At 47.6% G+C, this 24,719-nt stretch overlaps 1 pseudogene; it reads left to right on the top strand.

Annotated features, from left to right (window-relative positions):
- The first annotated feature begins 24,086 nt into the window (after positions 1-24,086).
- LOC144380917 (large ribosomal subunit protein eL31 pseudogene) lies at positions 24,087-24,452 on the top strand (annotated as a pseudogene).
- Positions 24,453-24,719: the final 267 nt, after the last annotated feature.

Raw genomic sequence — 24,719 nt, 5'->3', positions numbered from 1 at the left:
GCATTTTTAAATGAGTTTACTGATATTAAAACAAGGAGAGACATTAAAACAACACCCAGGTGGTGCGTAAGCACAGCAAACTCTGGGTAGAGGCAGGTCCGATGGACCTGGGAGTCAGTGGGTCGCTGTGTTTTGGAGTGCCCCCCACGCTGCTCTCCCCATTTCCACGCCGGCTCCCTGCTGTCCTGCATGTGTTTCCCGTGGTGGCCTTAATGAATCACCACAGAACAGGTGACAACACACGGTTCTGGAGGTAAGAAGTCTGAAATCAAGGAGTCGGCCGGACCCTGCTCTCTGTTGAAGGCCTTTGGGTGGGATCCTTCCTCCCCTCTCCTAGCACTTGGCGGCTCCCATGACCTTGGCTGGTGGCTGCGTCATTCCCTCTCTGCCTCTGTGTTCACGCCTCCCTTCGGTGTGTCTGTTATAAGGACACTTGTAATCGCATTGAGGGTCCACCTGGATACCCAGGATGATGTCATCTTGAGATCCTCCATTCATCACGTCGGCAAAGGCTCTTTTTCCAAATAAGGTCTCGTTCACAGGTCCTGGGACGTGGACATACCTTTTTTGGAAAGGAACGCGCTTCAGGTGGTTCCTATACCTCCTCGGCTCTTAGCCCCCTCCCTCCACTTTCTGCCACTTCCCACCCCATCACTTCACTGCCCCCCATACAGAATGGCCAGTCCCCTGAATGTTTCTGGAACATTCTGTTCTTTCTGCCTGGCACCCTCCTCCCTCAGAATCCTGCGGTCTCCTCTCTCATTTCTTCAGATCTTTGCTTTCCTGTCACTTTCTCAATGAACTTTCCCCTGAACATCACGCTTCATGATGCAGCGCCCCACCCATGTCCCGACAAGGTGTCCCTCCCTTCTTCCCTGCTCCAGCTGTCTTCAGAGCAGAGCTCCTGTCAGGCAGGTAACATCTTGCGTATGTGCGCCTTGTCCATCTCCCTCATGAGAACGTCAGCTCTGTGGGGGGGGGGGGGTGGAATTTTTGTCTGTTTTGTCCGCTGCTGTGATCCCGGATTCTAGAACAGTGTCTGACATGTCGTAGCTGCTCAATAAATATGTTGACTGGACAGCGTGTGGGAATGGAATGGGGAATGGGTCCCAGGACCCCCCCAAAAGCCGTATGGATAGGGGTGGAGACCCGAACCCAGGACCTTCAGAGTCTGGTCGGCTGCCAAGTCTAACGGCTCCTGTCCCTGTCTGTCTGCACCAGGTTCTCTGTTGGTGGACAGAAGAATTCTCAAGAACTGAGTCTTGCTTCTTTTATTTTTCTCACAACGGAAAGAAGGGCAGATTCTGTTTAGACTTGAAGATACTTCCAAATGGTTTCTCCATATTCCGTCTTAGGCAAATCTCCAAATAACCTAGTCGGGGACTTATCTTTTAAAATAACCGTTTTGCATTTATGTTTTGTGAAAGCATGATTCACGGCCATCAATTAAAGCAATACAATAAAGAATAAATTCACCAAGTACTTTAAAAAGCTCTTTTTCAGAGGAACACCAGTTTCTGCTTCCTGTGTTTCTGTCCTCAGGGTGATCTCTGCAAGAGCTAGGGAAGTAGCTCAGAGACCCCTGGAGCCATCTTGGTGACTTGCGTGAGGCCTCCTGTCCTGGGAACCTGACACCAGGTTCTAATTCTAAGATGAACACAGAGACGAGTTTGAACTCCGAGTCCCTGAAATGGAGGCCAGCCTCTGAGAACGCTGAGCTCTTTTCTTCCCGGTTGAGAATTTGACTGGGCCAAACCCCTCCCCGCACTGGTGAGGAGCCCAAGGTCTGGCCTTCACTCTTCTTGTGGAGGAAGAAAAGAAACTTTGTTCAGCCAAGTTCGCCCACCTGCTCCTTTCAACTTCGAGTCTGCATCCCGTGCCCGTGAACTTGAACAGGAAGGCACTGGGAAAGGTCTGCCTCTGGGGACTGGAACAAGATGCTGCCAAGAATGTGCTGGAGAAATCGGCCAGCACCCTGGGGGTTGGGGGGGCGGGGAGGTGGGAGGGAGCGGGGCTTCCTATGCTGGGATCAAGGCGTCCACTCTGCCACCCTGCAGGCTGAGGTCCTCACTGCCAGGTTCTCAGAGGAGGCTCTGTGGGAACACATTTGCACTGCTCCCCCCACCTTCATTCCCAGGACTGGGGAGCCTGAGGCCCAGGGCCCTGCCGCTGCAGTCCCCAGCTTGTGATCTCGCACAGGTGACCTGGTTTCCTAGTCATAACTTCCCGTCTGTAAAATGGGCTAACGTTACCCCAGGTGGTGCTGACAATTTAGTAAGTCCTGAGTACAAAGGCATCTGCCCCGGGCTGGCCCTCTAGCAGCCCGGTCAGGGCCTCCCTCCTGCCCCATCCCCGCGTATTCTCGTAAACGCGAGCTCAGTTTGGCAACCAGACCATCCGCCTTTCTTGTGCAGCAAGGAAGTTCAAGCAGTGCTGTTTCTCAGGGCAGTGAGAGGGTCTATACCCCGTGGGCCAGCCCTCGGCATTCCTCCCCAGGTCCCTTCCAGGCCTGGCCCTCTGCATTCCACCCCTGCTGACCTCTCCACTGCATCCTCTCAGTGGGTCCCTTCCCCCAGTGGCCAGAGGGGGGTTTCAGGAAGGCCAGCAGAGGCTGCTCCATCCGTTCCCAGGTCCCGCTGGGGAGGCCCGCTGACCTCTCTGAGTCTTTGCCCTCCCCTGAGAGAGGAGGATGGCCGTGCCTACTGCACAGAGCTGGGGCCACGTGAGCTGTGGGTGGCCTGCCCTCCTGCCCACCCCTGCAGAGGCTGGCTCAGGTCTCTCTCTCCTAGGCAAGGATGCCCACTTCCCCCAAATCTGCACATCACCCCAAAGCCCCCTCCTGCTCCACCCTGGCCCCGGGACTGGGGACCCTTTCATCTTCCCACCCCCAGCTCTGTTTGCTTTCCCAGCTGGGTGCAGACAGCAGGAGGGCCCTGCTCGCCACTAATGACTTCCAGACTTTCCTGGTGCACAGCTGAGCAGCAGGACCAAGCAGGGCAGTGGGAGCTACAGTGGGCAGGGGTGGGGGTGGGGTAGGGGAGAGAGACAGGCACCTTGGGAAGATGGAAAATGATGCCGGAGGGGCCACATGGTCCGCACACAGCCTCCCGACATGGAGAAAGATCCATATGTGTCCACTGGAGCTGGGGTTGTGCCCTGAGCCCTTCCCTGTGCACTCCTCCCCTGTGACACTATCTTTTCTTTCATATGTGGCCCTTGGATGGGCCCAGCTGCCTTGTCTCTGCTGCTCGTCCCTGCCCCTGCATCCCTCCTTTTCAGTTTGTGCCCTCTGTGCGGAACTCCATCCCTCACCCCTCCTTCAGGGACTACTCTGGAATGCCCTCTGTGTCCATGACCATCGGGCCCGCAAGTACTCCCCTCACAGTGCCTTCTGTAGCTTCCTCTCCCGGCCCAGGGCTCCTTTGGGCCAACTGGCTTGTGAGTGGGAACCTCACCCCTCCAATGTCAGTCCTACCCACCCATGCCGGGGGACTGCATGTCCCCAAGGCCTTCCCACCTTTGTAGCCTGAGGCCAGGGAGCAGGAGTGGGCACCCGGGGTCTGGAGCGGGAACAGCGGCTACATAACCTTGGTGCCCAGATCACTTGCTCTTCCCCGTTTGCAAGGTCAGCGAAGGAAAGCCAGGATGACTCTCACCCCAAGGAAGGTGCTATTAAGAGTATTTCATCGAGTTCCCGGGGCAATTGCAATGTGAGCTGTTTGCTGAGATTTCTTGGAGTGCAACCCTTCCTCTCCTTATTGTGGGAACTCTAAAAGAGACGTCTGTGGGGAAAGGATAGGAGTTTAGAACTGGCATATCTGTGTCGTGAGCACGAGAGAAGAGTCTGGAGGCACTGGGGTCACCTGGAGGATGCCATCACCATGGAAGGAAGAGCAGAGATAAAAGAGTTGGGTTCTTGATGATACTGTCTGTGAGGCTAGAGCAAGCCTCAACTGAGGTCCACTCCTGGGCTTTACAGGTACATGATCCACTACATTGCCTTTGCTATTTAACTCGGTTTGACATGATTTTACGCCATGAGCATTCCAAAGGTTCCTGAGAGAATCCTGCCCTCCCGAACTGGGAGGCAATTGTGGGCCATGGTGGGAAGTGGGGTGTGCAGGAAGCTGGATGGAAGAGAAGCTCTTTCTAGAAGTGGAGGGCAGGCCCGTGCTGCTGGAAAATACCAGGCAGGGGAGAAGACACCTCTTTGGTGAGAGTCAGTGTCCCCACAGGAAGGGAGTGGTGTCTGCGAGAGTGTAGATTGGGACAAACTCCCAGCCAACAGTGTCTATGAGGCATCTGGGGTTGGAAAAGGATATGGAAGCCCCCAGACCCTCACACGTTGGGGGAAAAGTGTCTGCGCAGTGGTTTTGAACACCGAACCCGGACACAGGAAATCTGAAGAGCACAAGTGAGGCGATCCCGCTCTGACCTGTGCTGAGCTTCCTGAGCCCAGCAGCTCTGGCTGCAGGTGGCCAGGTGTCCTCGGCAGGGCCTCCGACTCTGGGTCACCATGTCCCTGGTGGAGATAGCCACCTCTTTGAAATGAGGCCCAGCTTGCAGGTTGCTCCCTGGTCTTGGCTGAGGGGTTAGAAAGCAGGGATTTGAGCATAGGGGAGTTGGGTCTGGATGGATTTGAAGACATCCATGGCTTCTTGGTCCCAAGAAGGCTAGGTTTGGGGTGTATGGTGTAAAGGTAAGTAGGTGTCTTGGGTAGCCTGGGGGCTCCCAGAACAGCAGGCTGAGGCTTCATTCATTCTCATGTGGGCTACATGGCTAGATAGCATAGGCCCAGGACTCCTCTGCAGCGAGGGGCTGGGTGTGGTGGCTTATTGCCTATAAGTTTCCACAAGCCCCCTTCTGTTCTTGCACTAAGGTGAACTGGCTGCTTTGTTACTTCTCTCAGCTGAGAGAAGAAATGACAGTGGCTTAACAAGGCAGAAATACATTGCTGTCTCATGTATAAGCAGTCTGGGCCTATGGAGGCTACAGTTGGGGTGGTGTCACCAGGACCAGCTTCCTTCTACCTTCCTGCTCCACCATTCTCAGCATGGAGCATTCACCCTCAAGGTCACAAGATGGCTGCTGGGCCTCCAGTCATCACACCCAGTGTCTAGATAGAAAGAAGCAGGAGGAAAGGTAAGGAACAGAACTATAGAAGAGCAGGCTTTCTCAAAGGCCCACACACACTTCCACCCACAATTCATTGGCCACCTCCATCTGCAGGTGTGACTGGGAAATGTAGCTTCTCATCTGGGCATATTAGGTAGTGGAGCTGGTATTTAAATTCAGCAAGGCTGGTTCCTAAGTCTGTGCCCTAACCACTACACTGTATAGCCGCCCAAAGGCAATGGTATACAAATAGAATTCAATTTATACTTCCATTTTCTTTTTACTTAATTTTTACTATTATAGTTAGTTTATGGCCAGATGATAGAAAATTGAAACCAATTTATATATATATTTAATTATATATATACATGATATATATATATAAATAGTGATTTATAAATATGTATGATTTATATATAATATATATAATTTATATATAGTAGTGACTATATATATATATAGTGAGACATATATATATATAGTGATAAAATAGGGCTTGTTCCAAAAATGGAAAGTTATTCAAGATTTGAGAACATTTACATAAAGGTAAAAAAATCATGTGGTTGTATCAAGAAATGTGACAAGGCATTTAATACAATTTTGCAATCATTCCTATTAAAAATTCCAAATGAAATAAGAATGGAAAAAAATGTTAACTAAGACAAACATATTTATTAAAATCAAAGGCAAATATACTAATTACTGGTTGGTTGAAACCATTGTCATTAAAATTACCAGCAAAAAGTATATGCCTGCCATCACCATTAAAGTGAAGACTATTTTAGAGGTTCTAGCTAAAGAAATAATGCAAGAAAAAATAGGTTAATTGGTTACATGTGAGAAGAAAAAGACAGAACTATCTTTATTTGCAAATAAAATTATTGTACATCCAGAAAAGCCAAGACACTCTTGGAAACAGACAATCAGGATTGATAAGAGAATTTAAGGCAGCTGAAAATATGATAGATAAGAAATATCTGTTTTTTTCTCGAAAACAGCTAGACATAAAAACAAGAAGAATGCATTCACAATAACCATAAAATCTCAGAAATAATTTTTAAAAGAAAAATACAGAACCTATATGAGAAAACCTATGAAATTGAATGGAAAGTCTCAAACATTTAACAAATAGAGAAAATTTAAATTCTGGATGGGGAAAATGTAATGCCATAAAAATGTAATTTTCTCCAAGTTAGAATATAAATTTAATGTGTTTTGGCTTTGGGGGAGTGGGAGGAAGGAGATGCGATGAAAGATAGGGAGCTGGACAAAGGATTTAAAAGTTTATAGCAAAGAGAAAGTATACAAGGAAATTATTAAAATAAAATAGTTAGGGGGAATTGACCTACCAGATGTTAAATCTTATTTTAAAGTCACTTTAACGAAAACAACATGTTGGGAATGGCTTGTATTTACAGTTTGGCACAGCAAGATGAGTGAGGTTCCCATGGCCACTGGATCTCTGGACGGTGGCTGGCCTTGAGTTGCCAAGACCCAAGGGGGTATCTGCAAAGTGAACTTCCAGATCAGGAGCAGAGGAAGGGTCTTTCACAGCTAACTAAGAAAGTGTTGCCAGTGTAAGGAGGTTCCAAAGGGTCCCTGTCATCGGTTGCTGAGGGAACCCCAGAGGTGCTCAGCCAGGGAAAGAATTAGCATTTGGATATCTGCCCCATCTAGAAGAAATCAACCCTAAGTTAAAACAGTACCTCTCCCCTCCCACCTGTCCAACCCTGGGGGCTGGAAAAATGTTGCACAGAACAGCAAAGGAACTGGCGGAGCCCCCCCATTTTCTACTACATGAATCCCAGCCTGAGGCTGGCCCCATTGCAGTTCAGGGCAAGTCCCCACAACATGGGGGGAAAGGTGTGGTGTGAGAGTGAGGGGTGCTTACAGCTGCACCTTCTGCAGGGCAGTTGTTTTACTCAAGCAGGTGCTCTAGCTATAACCATCCATCAGTTTAGGGCGGTATTACATATCTATATCTGTATTCATTTCCTAGGGCTGTTGTAACAAATTAACACAATCCGGAAGACTTACAACAACAGAAATGTATTCTCTCATGATTCTGGAAGCCAGAAGTCTGAAATCAAGGTGTCAGCAGAGCTGGTTTCTTTTGGTGGCTGTGAAGGAGAATCCATCCCATGCCTCTTCCAGCTTCTGGTAGCTGTGGGGCAATCCTTGGTGTTGTTTGGCTTGTGGATACATCACTCCAATCTCTGCCTCCATCTTCACACCACTTTCTCCCCTTTAAGTCTCTCCGGGTCTCTTCTCTTTCTCTGTCTTTTGTAAGGACACCTGCCATTGGATTTTGGGCCCATCCTAATCTAGGATGATGTCATCTCAAGAGCTTTACCTTAATTACGTATGGTAAGGCTTTTATTTCAATTGAGGCACCATTCTAAGGTTCCAGGCAGATATATCTTTTGGAGGTGGGGGGGGGGGGGCGGGCAGCACTCCCCGACAGAACTGTGACATGTCGGTCACAGTAGCTGCCACACATGATCCTTCCTTCCTGTGAAAAAAACATTGCATCTGATGTTTTCTGCTCAGGAAAGGAGTATGTTGTGCTTGGTAATGGGATCAGGTTGGTGGTCCCCAGAATCAAAGGAGATTATACCTAGGAAGACTGTGGTATTGAATAGGCCAGTCAGACTGGCTCCTTTCAAAATTTGCACTGAGAACATGTACGCAATAGTTGAGAGAGAGAGAGAGGAACCTATGAGAATTACCATTCCAAGACACCAAAGTGGTATAAAAGTACTATATACAATAGAATCAAAAATTCTAATTTTAATGAGAGACATCTATGATCTTTGCACTACAAACTATAAAACATTGCTGAAGGAAATTAATAAAAATCTAAATAATGGGGAGGTATACCATGTTCATGGATTGTTAACACTCAATACGGTTAAGATGTCAGTTCTCCTTAAATTGGTTCAATGCTATTCATATGAAAATTCCAGCAAGCTTTCTTTATAGAGGTCCACAAAGCTGATTCTAAAATATATTTGGAAATATAAAAAGCCAAGACAAACTTGGCTGGAGAATTTACACCATGTGAATCAAGATTATTATAAAGCCACAATAAGGACACACAGATCAGTGGAAAGGATCCAGAATCCAGAAATAGTTTCACACACATGCAGTCACATGATTTTCCATGAAGTCTCCAGTGCAATTTAGTGGAGAAAGGAAGATATTTTCAGTAAATGGAGCTGGATCAACTGGAAATCCATATGAAACAGGGAACCTTGATCCCTTACCTTACACCATACAGAAAAATTATTTTGAAATGAATCCTAGACCTAAATTTGAAAGATAAAACAATAAGGTTTCCAGAAGAAAACAGGAAAATATCTTCATGATCTCAGAGTAGACAAACATTTTTTAAACAGGATGTAAAAAACCATTAATCATAAGAGAAAAAAGTGATAAATCTGACTTCAATAAAATTGAAAACTTTTGCTTACCCACAAACACCATCAAGAAAGCAAAAAGGCAAGCTACAGGCTGGGAGAAAATATTCATAGTACAAATACCTGACAGAGAAATATATAGAATAGCTAGAACATATAAAGAGCTCCTACTCATCAAAAAGGACAATGATAAAACACAACATACACACAAAACTGGAAAAAAAAGTCAAAAGGCACATCACAAAAGAGGAAATCCAAATGACCAATAAACATAGGAAAGGGTGCTTAGCTTCACTAGTCATCAGGAAAACACAAATTAAAATCACAGTGAACATACTACTACCCACCCCCTTGTGTGGCAAAATTTAGAAGACTGATAATACCAAGTGTTGATGAAGAGAAAGGGTGAGTGGAACTCACCCGCATCGCTGGTGGGAGAGTAAAGTGGTCCCGCTGCTTTGGAACTGCTTGGCAGTTTCTGATAAAGTTGAACATACTGCTACTTTATGACCCAGCAATCTTAGGTAAATCCAGGCATTTACCAAAGAGAAACCAAACCATAAGTTTACACAGTGTTGTATAAGAAGATTTACACAGTATGATTCAACTTATATGAAGTTTCAGAACAATTGAAAGTAATGTATAATGATAGAAATCAGAACAGGGGTCATCTCTGGGGAGCTGTGGGTTTACGTGACTGGGATGGGGCACAAAAGGACTTTCCGGGGTGACGGAAATGTTCTTTACGTTCATCTGGGTGGAGGTTATGTGGGTATAGGCACAGACAAAAACCTACCACCCATGTACTTAAGATGTGTGCATTTTACTCTATGGAAACCCTACCTCAATAAGGAAATAATAAGAAAGCAGGAGCCAGAGAATAGCTAGACTACCCCTCCCGATGCTCTCTTTACAATAAATTCCTTGTTTTTCCACATGGCTTGACCTAGTGTCTGACGCTTGCAGACAAAAGAACTCACTCTCAAGTTGTGAGGACCTGTCAGACTTCTTGCCAGGAACCACCAGGTAACGGTGCCAAATGGGGCAGAGCGTGTGCACGTGCATTGCGTGTGTGTGCATACGTGCACATGTATATGTGTGAGTGTGTGTGTTTCCATTTTGGCCAGCAAGGTGTTGTTTTGTTTTGTTTTTAATAGAAACATCACTTTTATTGATAAGTTAGGGCCACAATAGACAGCTTCCAGAACAGAAATAAGGCAGTCCCAAGACAACGGAGTGTAACATTGTAGCAGATAGGTTAATTACTCTTCACCCGCATCCTCTCCCTTGGCATTATCCATTCCAGCCTCCTCATAATCCTTCTCAAGGGCAGCCCTGTCCTCACAGCCTCCATGCCCCGACCCACACACCAGCCAACAAAGGCAAGCTCGGAATACATCAATTCTAACCTTCATGAACGTGAATACCTTTAGGGAAGGCAGGCACCCTGGTCTATGAGGTCTGTATCTCTCTCCATTGTCTGGACTGTGAGGGTATTTGCCTCAGGGACCAGGACTTGGGGGATGGAGTGAAATTGAGGATCCCTCCCATTCTCAAGAGAAACTCCGGGGCCTGCTTGCTCCCCCTCATCCCTGGTGCTGGCCCCTGCCAGCCCTTTGTCTCCACCTGAGCCATGTGGGTCCCTCTCTCCCTCCCTCTTTCTGAGACCCTTATGACTCTTCCCCAGTACCCTTTTCTTGGGACTCTATCTCTGGGCCCTGCAGATCCTTTTCTGGGAGGTCCAGGGGCAGAAAGGCAGGATAGGGCACAGGGCTGGCCATCCCCTTCTCCATCCCTGTGGTCATTCCTTTCCAGGAGCTCCCACCTGGGGCCCCAGCCCTGCCGGCTCCGCGACCCTCACAGAGATGCCAAGCTGCAGCTGGGCACCTCATAGCTCATGCCCTGTATGGGCCCAAGTAGACAGCTGCTGGGAGGGTCTGTCATCCTGAGGCCAGAGCGCTCTCCTGATGCTCATTATCCAAACTGCAGACCAACAGCTCGGATCCTGTCATCCCTGCTGAAATGGGCTGCAGGAGTGACAGCGTGTGATGCCCGAGGATAAGTCAGAGGCTGGCTGAGTAGGGAAAGAGCTGTGTGGCCCGGCCGATAGGAAATGACGGGTGCTGTGTCAGAGCCTCATAAACAAGCATGACTTCACGCTCGTCCCCGCACACACCCCTCTGAGGTCATGCAGACTCCTCCCGTCCCCAGGGCCTGCTGCACACAGGCCCTGACGCCATGGGGCACGCACTTCTGGGGCTGGGCCTAGGGCTTGCGCAAGAACCACAGGCACATGGGCCGCCTCGGCCCCGCCCCATGAACCGTGGAGGCACCAGGCATCTCTCTGTGCCAGGCCTTGGCCTGGGTACCAGGGACACAGAAAGTGGCCCTTGGCCCCCAGCTCTCAGGGACTGGTGGGGAACAGGGCCATGTGACTATCCCATCACAATAGGATAATGGGGCCAAGTCCAAGGCCCTGAGGACAGCCAGCAGAAAGATGGATTTCTTCTGCCCTGGGTCAGAAAAAGCTTCTGGGAGGAGGAAGCTTTGCAAATGTGTCCTGATGTAACTTGCCAAAGAAAGCAAAGGAAAAAGACTCCAGGCAGGGAGGCCAGGGAGGGCTGCCCGGAGGAGGGAAGCCAAGTGCAGGGACCAGAGAGGACTGCTGACCCACCAGCCCCTGGTTTCCTGCATTCTGCCTCCCAGAGCTGCCACAGGAGCCACACAGATTCAGAGCAGCCCAGCAGTCCTGGTTTGGGGCAAGCCCCAACCCCCCCAGAGCAAGGAGAACACACAGGGATGGCAGACAGGGCTTCCTGAGATGTCCCCTACCCCCTCCCGGAGGCCCCTGAGGCCCAGCAGTCCTAGCAGTTACAAAGGCCTGCCTGCGGCGGCATCCCTGCTCCATGTGGGTTCTGGCCCGGAACCCCCAGACCCGCAGAGCTCCCCCAGCCATCCGTATCTCCCCTCCCCCCAGTCTGTAATTTCCAAGTGCTCCCACCCACCAGGTGGCCGGTGGCCAACCTCTCTCTGGTCGCCAGGGGTCAGGCGCTGATGCGGCTTCAGGTTCTGTGCCTGGACCCGAAGGAGAAGGCTGAGCCCCAGCGGTGCATGCAGCCCCCACTCTGGGCCTCTGCTGTCACCCCTCACCCCACCCCAGTCCTCCTGTACATGTCCACAGCTGGCCGGCAGAAAGTGTGCCTTCCCCGTGCAGGACTGGCGACGGCCCCTGCTTGGGGCCACAGCTGGGACACGCTGGAGCCGGGACTAGAGCTCAGAACCCAGCCGGGGGATGCGTCGGTCTGGTGGGGCGCGCCTGGCACTTCTGGGCAGCGTCCCCCGGAGGCCTGTGCCACGAAGTCGGCAGGCCCAGACGCAGCTGTCTGCCCCGGGAAACGAGTAGCTGACCTGCGGCCAACCGGAGAGGGGAAGGAGGCCCTCGTAGGAAGGCGGGGCTGCGGGTCTCGGGGGGTCAGGACGCAGCCCCCTCCCAGCTTTAAAGAGGAGCTTCTGTCTTCTGATGTCAACAGGCCGGCGAGGAGCTGGAAATGCTCAGATGATCTGCGCGGCTCAGATCGCACGCATCTGGCACGGGCGTGGGCGGCCCGCGTGCGCGCTAAATCACGTGACCTTTCACTACCCTGTTGTGTCCAGTTGATAAACAGATCCTCCGGAGACTTGCGGTGACTTCCCACAGGGGGCCAAGCCAGGTGGCAACCTGCCCCGGCCAGCCAGGCTATGCGTTCGCCACCAGCCCCCGCACCTCTCCCCAGGCTGGCTGCCTCCCTGAAGGCTTGATGGTGGCCACAGCCCGGGCTGGTCCGCGCTGCCGCTGGCCGGGGCTTGGTGCGTGATGCAGGGAGGACCTTGTCGGAGTCTTGCCCCCAGGGGAGGCTTTCAAAGCTCAGGCCGGGGCCTCGCAACAGTCTGTAGACCTTGGGGATTGATTCCTCTGCTGTGCAGAGAACATGCTGCGGGGGGAGCCGGGGGAGCCGGGGTTCCTCAGCCAAGACGCTGCACATGCAGGCTGAGCTCCATCAGGCTGTTTTCCCCTCACAGGCTGCCCCATAGAACCGTTTCGGAGGCTGGCATGCCGGAGACGGGCCCCACAGCCTGCACCTGTCTCAAGAAGGCTGCCACCGTTACCTTCCCAGGTCTTTCCCATCTGCTGCTCCCCTGGGGAGCCCAAAGGCCCCCGTGCCGCCCGGCCCATCTGAGGCAGCCCCCTTGGAGTAAAGGCGCATCTCGTGCACCTCTTTTCCCTAGAGCTGTTTTTGTGCTTCTGGCTGGAATCAGGTAAGCCATTCCACCTCCTCATGGCCACAGAAATCCCGAGAGCTCATATTCACGCATTGCTCACAGTGCGCTAGGAGCCATGCTAAGCGGTTCCGCGGTATTACTTCACGCATTCCTAGGAACAGTCCTCCGAGACCATTATTTTATTCTTGCTATACAGGTGAAATTGCTTGTGACAATCCTGGAATTTAGTGGCAGAACCAACACTAGGATACAGACCTATCAGGCCTCGGAGTCCTTGCCTTTTTTTTTTTTAAAGATTTATTTGAGAGAGAGAGGAGGGGCAGAGTCTGGAGAAGGAGAGAGAATCTCAAGCAGACTCCACACTGAGCATGGACCCTAACATGGGGCTCGAGCTCACGACCCTGAGACCAGGACCTGAGCTCAAACCGAGAGTTGGACACTCAACCCACTGAGCCACCCAAGCACCTCTTGGAGTCCTTGCTTTTAATCAGTGTGTGCCTTCCCTCCTCCATAGTCGTGGGTTCTGAGTCCCTGCCCCGACCTGTCACTTTGTATCCCTGAGCCATGGTTTCCTCGTCTGTAAATAGGTTAGCAATGCCCACGTGCAAGCTCGTTATAAGGCTGGGAGGAAAGAAAGAACACAGTAGGTCTGGTTGCCCATCGTTCATGTCCGGGAGCCTGGAACCAAGATTAATGCTTGGCCAGTTCCTGGGATTTCGACCCTCAGAATCTTTTTGCTACTGATGGATGACATTGTGTATCCCCAGATCAATGGGGCATTGCTGAGAAGTAGCAGCTTCTCAGGACTTGTCAGGATTGTTTCCTGCAAACATCAAGATTGCTGATACATCTAGTTTCACCCTTGGGACCCTGAGATTTGGTTACTATAGCAGGATGTGCCTATGTGACCAGCCGTCTGGAAGGCCCTGAGATCCTGGGACTTGAGTAGGCTTCCCTGGACAGACATTTCATGTGTGTCCCTATAGTTCTCTGCTGCAGAGAACAGTGTGTCCTGTGTGGCCCCTATGAGGGCAGGGCTTGGGAGTCTGTGCCTGACCTTTCAGGGCCTTTCCCGACCTTTCCGGACCTCGTCCAATACATATCTTTTTCCTATTGCTTTTGCTCTGTGTCCTTTCCTCTAATAAACTTTAACCATGGATATAACCTGGCATTGAGTGTTGTGAGTTCTGGTGAATCCTCCAACTTGAAGATGGTCTTGAGACCCCCCAAAATAGCAGCTTAGAGGGAAATCATATAAAGCTTCTGCCTATGGCTGGCACATGAAGTGGGCCTCAGCAATGGTGGCCAGAATTACCACCTCTGGGGCTTCAGCCTGTTGCTGGCTTTTCCCCATAAACCCCATCCCCCCTCCTGACTGGTGGTGGGGTTTCACATTGACCCTTAGTTCTGCTCTTCGCCTCCCTAACTGGAGACAGCATTCATTCACCCCCGCCTTCTTCAGAGCCGCCCTCCTCCTAGAACATCCCAGATCAGGCTGGGCCCTGTCCCTGGCTGGGGACACGAAGTGAGGGGCTGACTCATGCATGACCTGATGGGCAAGTCAAGTCAATTCCACATCCGGCCCACCCTGAGACGCGATAAGCTGACCCGCAGTCTGGCTCAGCTGCAGTCATACTTCTAAAGTCTGTGGCAGTTGGACCCATTCAAACTGCAGCACCAGCAGATGAGTGAGGAAGACATTCTGGACGTCTGGCCTCAGCAGATGTCACATGGAGCAGACGCGAGACATTCACTGTGCTCAGTTTCAGCTGCTGACCCTCTTCACCTTTACTTCCCTTTGATGAAGATGTGGAAACAACATTTTCCTGTATCTTAACATTCTCTTAACTCCCTCTTACTCTACCATAAGAAATGGTGGAAATGCAGGGGCTCCTGGGAGGCTCAGTCGGTTAAACATCTGCCTTCGGCCCCGGTCATGATCTCCGGGTCCTGGGATCGAGCCCCGCATCCAGCCCTGCATCGGGCTCCACACTCAGCGGGGAGTCTGCTTGTCCTTCTGCCCCTCCCCCTGCTCATACTATCTCTCTCTCTCTTCTCAAATAAGTAAATAAATAAAATCTTAAAAAAAAAACCGGTGGAAATGCAGTGATAAATTGCCGCTGACACTTGGCCTGAGAAATGGGGACAGTAAGGAGTCGTGCGTTTTATGACAGTCTCCTCCATGCCCCAGCAAAGCAGAGTGCTGCTCAGTTTCAGCTGTCAGTCACCAGGCAGGAATGAGGACCACAGCTGCCCAGCTTCCAATCTGTCCAGAGAGATCAGTGATGTGCGTGTGAAATCTACCAAGTTTTAAACGCTGACTCAAAATATTTTTTAAACACTGTGTAGATACCTCCCCTCCACACAAAAGGCAGGGATGGGGGGGAACCAAAAAGCAAAATCTGCAAGCTAATTTTAGCTTGTGGTTTATCATTTTGTAACTCTCATCTAGAGCAATGCTGCTCAACACTTTTACTATCTATTAGAAAGTATTTTCCTTAAAAAAAGACAAACAAACAAGCATTTTATACTCACTGAGTAGTAGGAGCTCTTCTTAGTTATCTGTTGCTGTGTAACAAATCAGCCCACAGTTCAGTGGCTTAAAACAACACCTATGTATTATCCCATAGTTATTGCGGGTCAAGAATCAAGTGTGGCTTATCTGGGGGTCACTTATGAAGCAGCAATCAAGGTGTCTGAAGGCTCAACCAGAGAAGGGTCCACCTCCATGCTCTTGCACATGGTTGTTGGTAGAACGTGAGGACTGTTAGACTGAGGGCCTCAGTTCCTCAATGGCTGTTGGCCCAAAGCCATCCTCAACTGCCTAGCACATCGGCCTCTCCATAGAGCAGCTCACTACAGAGAAGCTGTCTTCACCAAAGGGAGCAGGCGAGAGAGCACCAGCAAGAGAACGCGTACGAGCAAGACAGAGTCACTGTCTCTCGCAGCCTAACCTCAGAGGAGATATCCATCATTGTTGCCATGTTCCATGTTTTAGGAGCAATCACTATGTCCAGCAGTCCCATGAGGTGAGCTGCAGGTCGAGACAAAAATCAAAGGTGGCAGCAACCAGTAGCCACTGCCCTTTCAGAGAAGGGAAACTGAGCCAGAGTTGTTACCAAAACAGGATAGCATGGCAGAGGCTGACACAGTCCCAAAGCACTCTGCCTTTTGGGGGCTGGCCTGCCACCTAGACACAATGTCTACTTGGGCTATCACTGGGATTCAAGCCAAGGTCTCTGCCAGCAAGATGGAAGCAAGTAACAATCACAACACAATTACTGTAGTGGGGTGAGGGCACACAGAGACACGGTGGGAGGAGGTGCACATCAACACAACATTTTGGGATGGCAAGACGTATCAAGAGACTTAAGCATGGTCATTCCCTTTGTCCTGTCAATTCCCCTTCTATGAGTCTCGAGCATGAGAACAAATCAGAAAATTATACAACTGTATATATTTTAAATGATCCCACTGTTGTTTAGAAATAAATGTGTATACTTAGGTATAGCCATATGATTAATCTCTAGGAAGTAGAATTACGGGGAAATTTACTTCTTTCCTTTATCTACATATTCTGTGATGAAAATGAGTTACTTTTGTACTAAGATATTATTTTATGAATATACGTAGATTGCAGCAGTTACTTAAACAGTGCAAATTGGCAGCATTAAAAATGTTCGAGACTTGGGGTGAGTGTATATGATATAGCCACAAAAGAAACCTTTATGTGGTCATTAAAATTATGCTTGTAAAGTTTTAGCAATACACGCAAAAATCTTTAATCCATAAGTTTAAAATAAAAAATAGACATTCATAAAAAATTCACACTTATATATTAGGATTTGGTTCCATTTCCAGCATATGGAGGGCGGGTGTTTCCCCCACTACCACGCTATTCTCCAACAGCTGCTGCGTATCCTACAATTCAACTCAATTCTGACACTATGAACTCAGAGACAGCATCAGATTCTACGGGTTGAGGGCTCAGTCCTATAAGACTGCCTTCCACTTCAGATGCCAATCCCAAGTAGAGGGATTCTGTATTTTTGACTGACTGGCATAAATCAGAGATTCCCACAACCCAGTCCTTGGGTTCAATCAATTTGCTAGAGTGGCTCATAGAACTCAGGAAACTCATGTAACTAGGTTACTGATTTATTACAAAGGATATTAAAGGAGATGGGCCAACAGCCAAATAAAGAGATACAGAGGGTGAGATCCCCCCACAAAAGCACTTCTGTTCCCGTGGAGTTTGGGCCCAGCATGGTGGCACGTGGAGGCGTTCTCTTTTACCAACCTGGAAATTCTCTGGACCCCCATGTTCTGGGTTTTTATGGAAGCTTCATTTCATATGTATAATTGATTGAATCATTGTCCATTGCTGACCTATTCAACCTCCAGCCCCTCTCTCCTCCGTGGAAATCAGGGGGTGGGACTGAAAGTTCCAACCTTCTATTCATGGTTGGTTCCCTTGGCAACCAGCCCCACCCTTAGGTGCTTTCCAAAGTCACCTTATTAATATAAACCCAGTTGTGGTGGAAAGGAGCATGAAACCAAGATACCCATTTCACCTTTATGACAGTGAAGTGTTTTCAAGAACAGAGGACAGGTGACCCAGTAAAACAAAATATGTTCCCATTACTCTTATCACTCAAAAACTTCAGAGGGTTTTGAGAGCTGTGAGCCAGGAACCATGGACAAATATGTTTTGGTCATCTGATTTACCAAACGTATATTTCTTTTTTTTTAAGTTTTTTTATTTTGATTCCAGTAGAGTTCACACACTGTTATATTAGTTTCAGGTGTACAATATGGTGATTCAAGAATTCCATACATCATCCTGTGCTCATCATGGTAAGTATACTCTTAATCCCCATCACCTATTCACCCTCCCCCCCCACCTCCTCTCTGGTAACCACCAGTTTGTTCTCTATAGTTTATATTTAAGTTACAATATTGTACAAATGAAGTCAGTTGGACTCAATTTACGTAATCCAATCAACATGATTCAGTCCACCAATACCAATATCTGACATACATTAGGCGCTCCACCAGTGTGGTGCCAATTAATCTGGTTCTCCAGCCGAATCAATGAACTGATCTGGTTTGGGAGTTTGGGTTTGGCTGGGGGAGGCTGACCAAATCCTTTGGTTGGGGTTTGATATACCGGTTGTTAGAGTACCTGGGTTGGATTGCTTTTATTTCACTATTTTGAGTGATTTTTATGTAAATGGCGATTAGACAGGAATGTTAGTTTACACATGCTTAGGAGCATATCCTGAAAGAAATCCACCAAGAGGGTGACAGTGGTTATCTCTGGGTTGATGGAATTGTGGTAATTATATTTTATTTTTTCATGCTTGTCGTAGATACTGTTTTGTTTTTCATTTTTGCTCTCCCCTTCCGGTGAGACCTCTCTGCCCATTGCCCATGACTCAGAGGGCCTCCCTCTGAAGGGAGCATACTACCCTGCTCCACAGACATTGGGCTTGGCCATCGACGTGCTCAGACAACAGGATATGGGCAGAAGTGATATACACGATGTTGGAGCAGAAGCTTTAAAAACTCATTGTAGGTTCAGCCAGTTCCATTTTCCTTGCTACGAGAACAACACATCCCAAGGGGGCTGATTCTGCAGCCTGTGTCTTGGAGTGGAGACACAGAACAGAGCCTGGCTGATCCACAGCCAGTATAAAACACAAGGGAGAAATAAACCTTTGTTGCTGTAAGCCACTGAGATTTGGGGAATCATTTGTAGCATAAAGCTGACTAATACTTTTCTTATTTTCCAAGTTTTCTACAAGTAATATGCATGAGTTTTAGAATCAGTTTCTAAAATGTATTAAGATACATATGACTCTCTAGGTATTCACTTTAAAGCTTTTTATCTGTCCAGAGTCTGTTATAAAAAACAAGGCTTGAATATTCTCACTAAATTAGATTTTGAGGGACCACAAGGTTCTGAAAGTTATTTGAGAGTAATTTAAGTAAGATCAAAGTTGTTCTGGACCCCTTTGCCAGCCTGACCCTGCAGAGGATGCTCAGTAGTCTGCTGGTCCTGGGAGGAGGGTCAAGAAACAATAACCAGGGGTTACAGGTGAGCATTAACTCTGCTTGCCCAGTACCCATCTCCCCTTCTGGTGATAGCACCCTGGTTCCCCCCCAGGGAAGCAGGCCTCTCCCACAGCCAGCAAAGGATGTTTGAAGGGCTGACCCACTCCCCCCAACTTTAGGGGTGTGTGTGCAACCCTGGCCTGGCCAATCAGAGCAGTGAGACTTCCTGGCCTCGGTGATTAGCCCAGAGAGTCATAAAACCCACAGCAAGCTACAATACTACCATTTTACAAAGTACTTTATTCTCCTTCTGCACCAGCCTTGGCCAGTGGAATATGGGCAGAAGTGATGCATGCCACTTTCAGGTCTGTAACTTAACATGTCTTCTATGTGGAATATTCTTTTTCCTTTCCCTGATTGAAGCTTCGCACTGAAGATGATCACAAAATGGGAGGAGCCTGGACACCTTGGTGACTACTTGGAGAAAAGCGTCCACGTCCCAAACACATTGGACTGTGATGTGAGTAAGCAGTAAGAGATTTGAGGATTTACGTGTTACCACAGCAAAGTCTAGCCCACTCTGACAAATATATGACCCAAACCCAAGCCGGACTAATTACAGTCATCCCTGAGGACTTTGGTTTGGAAGGAGTTACTCTCTTTTTCCTGGAATTGCTAAGCTAAGAGGATGTAAACCTGGAGTGCTAGGCCTATCATCCATTTATTCATTTATTCATTCCACAAGTATTTATTGAACCCTTACGATATTCCTAGCACTGGCCTAGGCTCATGGGCCAGGGCTGTGTGGTGGGGAACAGGCAGTCTGACAACGAGGCTTAGCAGAGGAAAGCCAAGCTGAGAAATGGAGCATTGGGTTACATTGCTGGATCCAGCCATACCTGAGACCATTTGTACTCTATTCTGTAAACCATTTGAGTGGGGTTTCTGACACTTGCATACAACAAGTCATAACTTGACATTGATTTTCTTTTGATTCAAGGGAAAGCCTGAAATGAAAGCAAAGTCCCAGGTTTGTGTTGTTATCTCGACAGGCTGATTAGAAACAGAGCGCAGATATTAGCCCAGATAGAGCTTGCCAGAGCAGAGCAAGTGGACAGAAATGACAGGGTGCAGGATTGGGCATGTCCTGGGTCATTGGGACACAGCCCTAAAGACAGGGCAGTGAAGAGCAGCCCTGGCACCAAACCTACCACCAAGACTGTGCTCTGACTGCTCGGATCAGCTCCACCAGCAACAACCTCGCTCCTGACCTCAGGCATTCAGGCTGCCCTGTCCTGGGCTTTGTCTTGCTCTAGGCTTGGATTTGACAAAAAACTGTAAGTCAAAACTAGGAGAAACAAAAAATGAATGTCAATTTAATGTTTATAGTGCTCCTACTGTGTTCCATTTTCAGTGCTGGTTCAGAAAAACTGTCTTGAACACTTTCTACACACCAAGAACTTTATCTTTCCTCCCTCCTTCCCTTCCTCCCCCCTTCCCTTCCTCCTTTCCTCCTGCCCTTCTTCTTCCTTCTCTTGCTCCCTTCCTTCCCTCCTTCCTTTTATTCAACAGTAATTGAACATAACCTCAGCCAGGCCCTGTAGTGGGCAGTGATCACTGAAAAATCAGTGGAATGAGGGGCTGTTTGGACTCACAGAAAGCGTGCTAGTCGTTAACGCTGTTTGCTAAATAGTTTTAGCTCTCCCCTTTCTGGGTGGATGATAGGATCACACTTCCTGAACTCCTCGTTTGGGTGGGTTTGAATGACTCATGAATGAGACAAATGAGTTGGTGTGTTTTAATTGCTTGTGCAGGATCTGCCAAAGCTCTCTTTCTCTCTGCCCTGGTGACTATTCATGTTTCAAATGGTGGCTGCTGCTTCAGCCTGGGTCATGGAGATAGGAAATAGGGAGCAGAACCTGTGCATGAGCCGTTATAAACATGTCACATGAGGAAGAAGTCAACTTTGATGTTACAGTTCACTAAGAGCTGAGGGTTCTTTGTTGTTGCAGCACGCCCTCTGCTATGCTGACTGAGGCCCGCATTTGCCGAGGCTGTAACGCTGAGCAAGCTTCACTATTTCATTCAGAGACACTTCACTAGGGTAGCTCCACAGGCATCCCAAGAATCCCTTCTTAGAGGACACTGGCTTCCTCCCTGGTTATAAGTCTTCTACTAGGGCTTCTGCCTGCACACATTGGATTGTAACTGACTTTTCATCGGTCTGCCTGAGGTCTGACTTCTGGACTGAGCCAGCCTGGGCAGGATGACCTGTCAGCAGTCTGGCCTCTCTGAAGCTATATTCGTTTCCTAGGGCTGCTGTAACAAATTGCCACAGATTTGATGGCTTCACACAACAGAAATGTATTCTCTCCTAGTCCTGGAGGCCGGAAGTCCAAGGTATCGGCAGGGCCACACTCCCTCCTGAGTTTCCAGAGGAGAATCTCTCCTTTGCTTCTTCTAACTTTTGGTGGTTGCCATCTCCTTCGCTTGAGCCCATGCCACTCGCATATCTACCTTCATGTTCACATCACCTTCTCCTTCGACTCTGTCTCCTCTGCCTCCTCTGCCCTGTCTCTCTTACAAGGTCGCTTGTCATTGGATTTAGGGCCCATCCAGATAATCCAGAATGATCTCCTCATCTCGTGGTTCTTAATTACATCTGCAAAGACTCTTGTTTCCAAATGAGGTAACAGTCACAGGTTCCAGGAACCTGGACACACCTTTTTGTGGGCCACCAATCAAGTGCTATATGTGTCTTCGGGGCCAAGGAGTGGGGTGAGGGTTCAGGACTCCTCAGAGCAATGCTGATGACTCTTTTGTTTGTTCTTTACATTTTTATTTTAACAGAATGCTTAGGCAATATAAAATAGACAATAAAAAGTAAAATAAACAGAGCTCCAGGGCCCTGTTGTTTGAAAGACTATGGACTAGCATCTGTTCTCTTCCTTCTACATAAGCAGATGTGGTGTCCAGCGCTGGAATGAGAATGCTCACATTGTTTAGGCCGTGCCTTTCTCCCCAAGCAGCACTTCATGCGAACTCTCCATCTGTCCGTATAGTCCACAACATATGCCTTAGAAATTATTCTGACCACCAAATGTGAGTTCACCATGCCTGGGTTATTTTAAGAGGGTTTCATAATTTCTTTTTCTAATTATGTAATAATGTGCATTAGAGAAAAGTTGGAAATGACCATAAAGTGAGTAAGAAACCCTTCCAAATTGTCCTACCCAGAAATAACTTGTAAGATTTTGTTAAATATCCTCTCAGTTTTATCTTCAACCATATATTTATTGCATTTTGTTCCAAAAGGTAGAGTTCCTATCTGTCCCACTAAATGCAATTGAGACCCTTGGACAGAATGTGTGGAAAAGCTATCTGGGAACTCTGAAAAATAAATGAGATGTCCAGTTTCCAGTCTACCATATAAGGACCTTGGAAATTACCACTCCACCCTAATAAATAAAAAGCTAAGCAAACTGAAAAATCAACAACTCTTCTTAGATCTGTCAGAGCAGTGACTTAATAGGGCAAATCACTGTTTCCGAAATTGGACACACAGATGGATACAGAGAATCACAAGTTAACAGAGCGGAAAGAGGGGAACAGAAAACTCCCTAGGAACCAGTGCGGGAGTAGAAAAATTTGACCTGCAATCCACCAATTGGAAGCTTGGTGTGGACAAGTCTGAGAGTTAAAAATTCCAGAAGGACCCAGTCAGGGGGACCCCCCCACACTCTTGTGAGTGAGATTTACCCCTAGGAATGCCAGCAGGTCCTCACAGTGACCACCAGAGAAAATCCCCTTGTGCTGCCCATAGAGACAGGGAAAAGGAGCCTTTCTGAAATACACCAGAGCACTCTGTGCTTTAAGAGTCCTGTCCTCAAGAGAAACTGTTTCACCAAAGCCTAACCCAATGGAGTTTTAGCAGGGTCTGACTGACCGGAGGAAGGAAAATACTTACCACCAGCCCCCACTAGCTGTTTACCTAGGGGAGGGAAAAAACCCAATTCCAATCCCTTCTATCCATCCTGTCCCACCTAACAGTGTGAAAAACTGAGAGGTACTTCTGTAGTTTACAGTCCAGGGGCCCAGGCTCACTAAAAGACTGGGACCTAGCTATAAGACTGTAGAACATTTTTCCCCTCACACCTTACTATTAAATCACTGACGGTCCATTTACTGGAGTTCTTTTTACACAGCACATCATATCCTGCTTTCAACAAAAAAATTACAAGGCATACTTAAAGGCAAAACTCCACATTTTTAAGAGATAAAACAATCATCAGACTCAGATATGGCAGGGATGTTGGAATTATCAGACTGAGAATTTAGAGCAATTATGATTAGTATGCTAAGGACTCTATAGAGTCAAAATATACACCATAGAGTAGATGTAAGCAGGGAGATGGAAATCCTAAATTAGAATTAAAAAGAAATGCCAGAGATGAAAATCTCTATACCAAAAATGAAAAATACCTGATGAGCTCATTAGTAGACTTGACATGACTGAAGAATCTCTGAGCTTGATGAAATGTCAGCAGAAACTTCCAAAACTGAAAAACAAAGAGAAAAAAAGGCTGAAAAAAAAAGTGAAATACAAAATCCCAAAATGATGATACAACCACAAAAGATGTCACATATGTTTATCAAGAATATCAGAAGGAAAGGAAAGAGCAAATGGAATGTGAGAAAGATTTGAAGCAGCAATGACTGCAAATTCCCCCAAATTAATGTCAGAAACAATCATAGGTCCAGGAAGCTAGGGGAACACATAGCAGGAAAAATGTCAAACAAAAAACTACACTTTTACTATTCACACTGCAGAAAATCAAAGATAAAGAAAATATCTTGAGAGAAACCAGAGGAAAAAACACTTTACCTATAGATAAAGATAAGACTTACATCTGACTTCCTAGAAACCATGCAAGCAAGAAGAGTAGAGGGAAATATTTAAAGTGTTGAGGGAAAAAAAACCCCCACCCATCTAGAATTTTATATTCTGCAAGATAATCTTCCAAAAGTGAAAGTGAAATAAAGACTTTCTGGACAAACGAGAATATGGAGAATTTGTTGCCAAGGAGAATTTGTTGCCCAGGTCTGGACCCGGGACCTCAGGGGCCTGGCACCTGGAAGCGCCCAAAGAGGGGCAGTGTGAGGCTGAGCTGGAGAGAGAGGACTTGACTTGCACTTGTCCCACTCTGCTCTGAGCTCCTTGTCACCTGGCTTCACATGGCTCCCTTAATGAAAGGTGGCAAGAAGAAGGACTGTTCTGCCATCAGCGAGGTAGTGACCAGGGAATATACCATCAATATTCACAAGCACATCCATGGAGTGGGTTTCAAGAAGTGTGCCCCTCGTGCACTCAAAGAGATCTGGAAATTTGCCATGAAGGAGATGGAAACTCCAAATGTACACATTGACACCATGCTCAACAAAGCTATCTGGGCCAAAGGAATAAGGAACGTCCCACTCTGTATCCAAGTGTAGTTGTTTAGAAAAGTTAATGAGGATGATGAAAACTCACCAAACAAGCTCTATACATTGGTTACCTATGTACTTGTCACCACTTTCAAAAATATACCACACTTAACATAGATGGGAATTAAACACTGATTGTCAAATAAAGGTAGAAAACCGCCAAAAAAGCCCTAAAATGAAATGTTAAAATAAGTGCTTCAGAAAAAAAGGAAAATGATATAGATCAGAAATTCACATCTATATGAAAAAAGGAAGAGCATTAGAGAAGAAATAAGTAAAGGTAAAATAAAAACTTTTACTTTTCTTATTCTTAACTGATCTAACAGATAATAATTTGTTCAAAATCAGAATAGCAACAATGTATTCAAGGATAAGCAAAATGAA

Source organism: Halichoerus grypus, chromosome 2 (genome assembly GCF_964656455.1).
Source record: "Halichoerus grypus chromosome 2, mHalGry1.hap1.1, whole genome shotgun sequence".
Lineage (NCBI taxonomy): Eukaryota > Metazoa > Chordata > Mammalia > Carnivora > Phocidae > Halichoerus > Halichoerus grypus.
The sequence above is the reverse complement of the archived record's forward strand: the minus strand, read 5'-3'. Positions and strand labels throughout refer to the sequence as shown.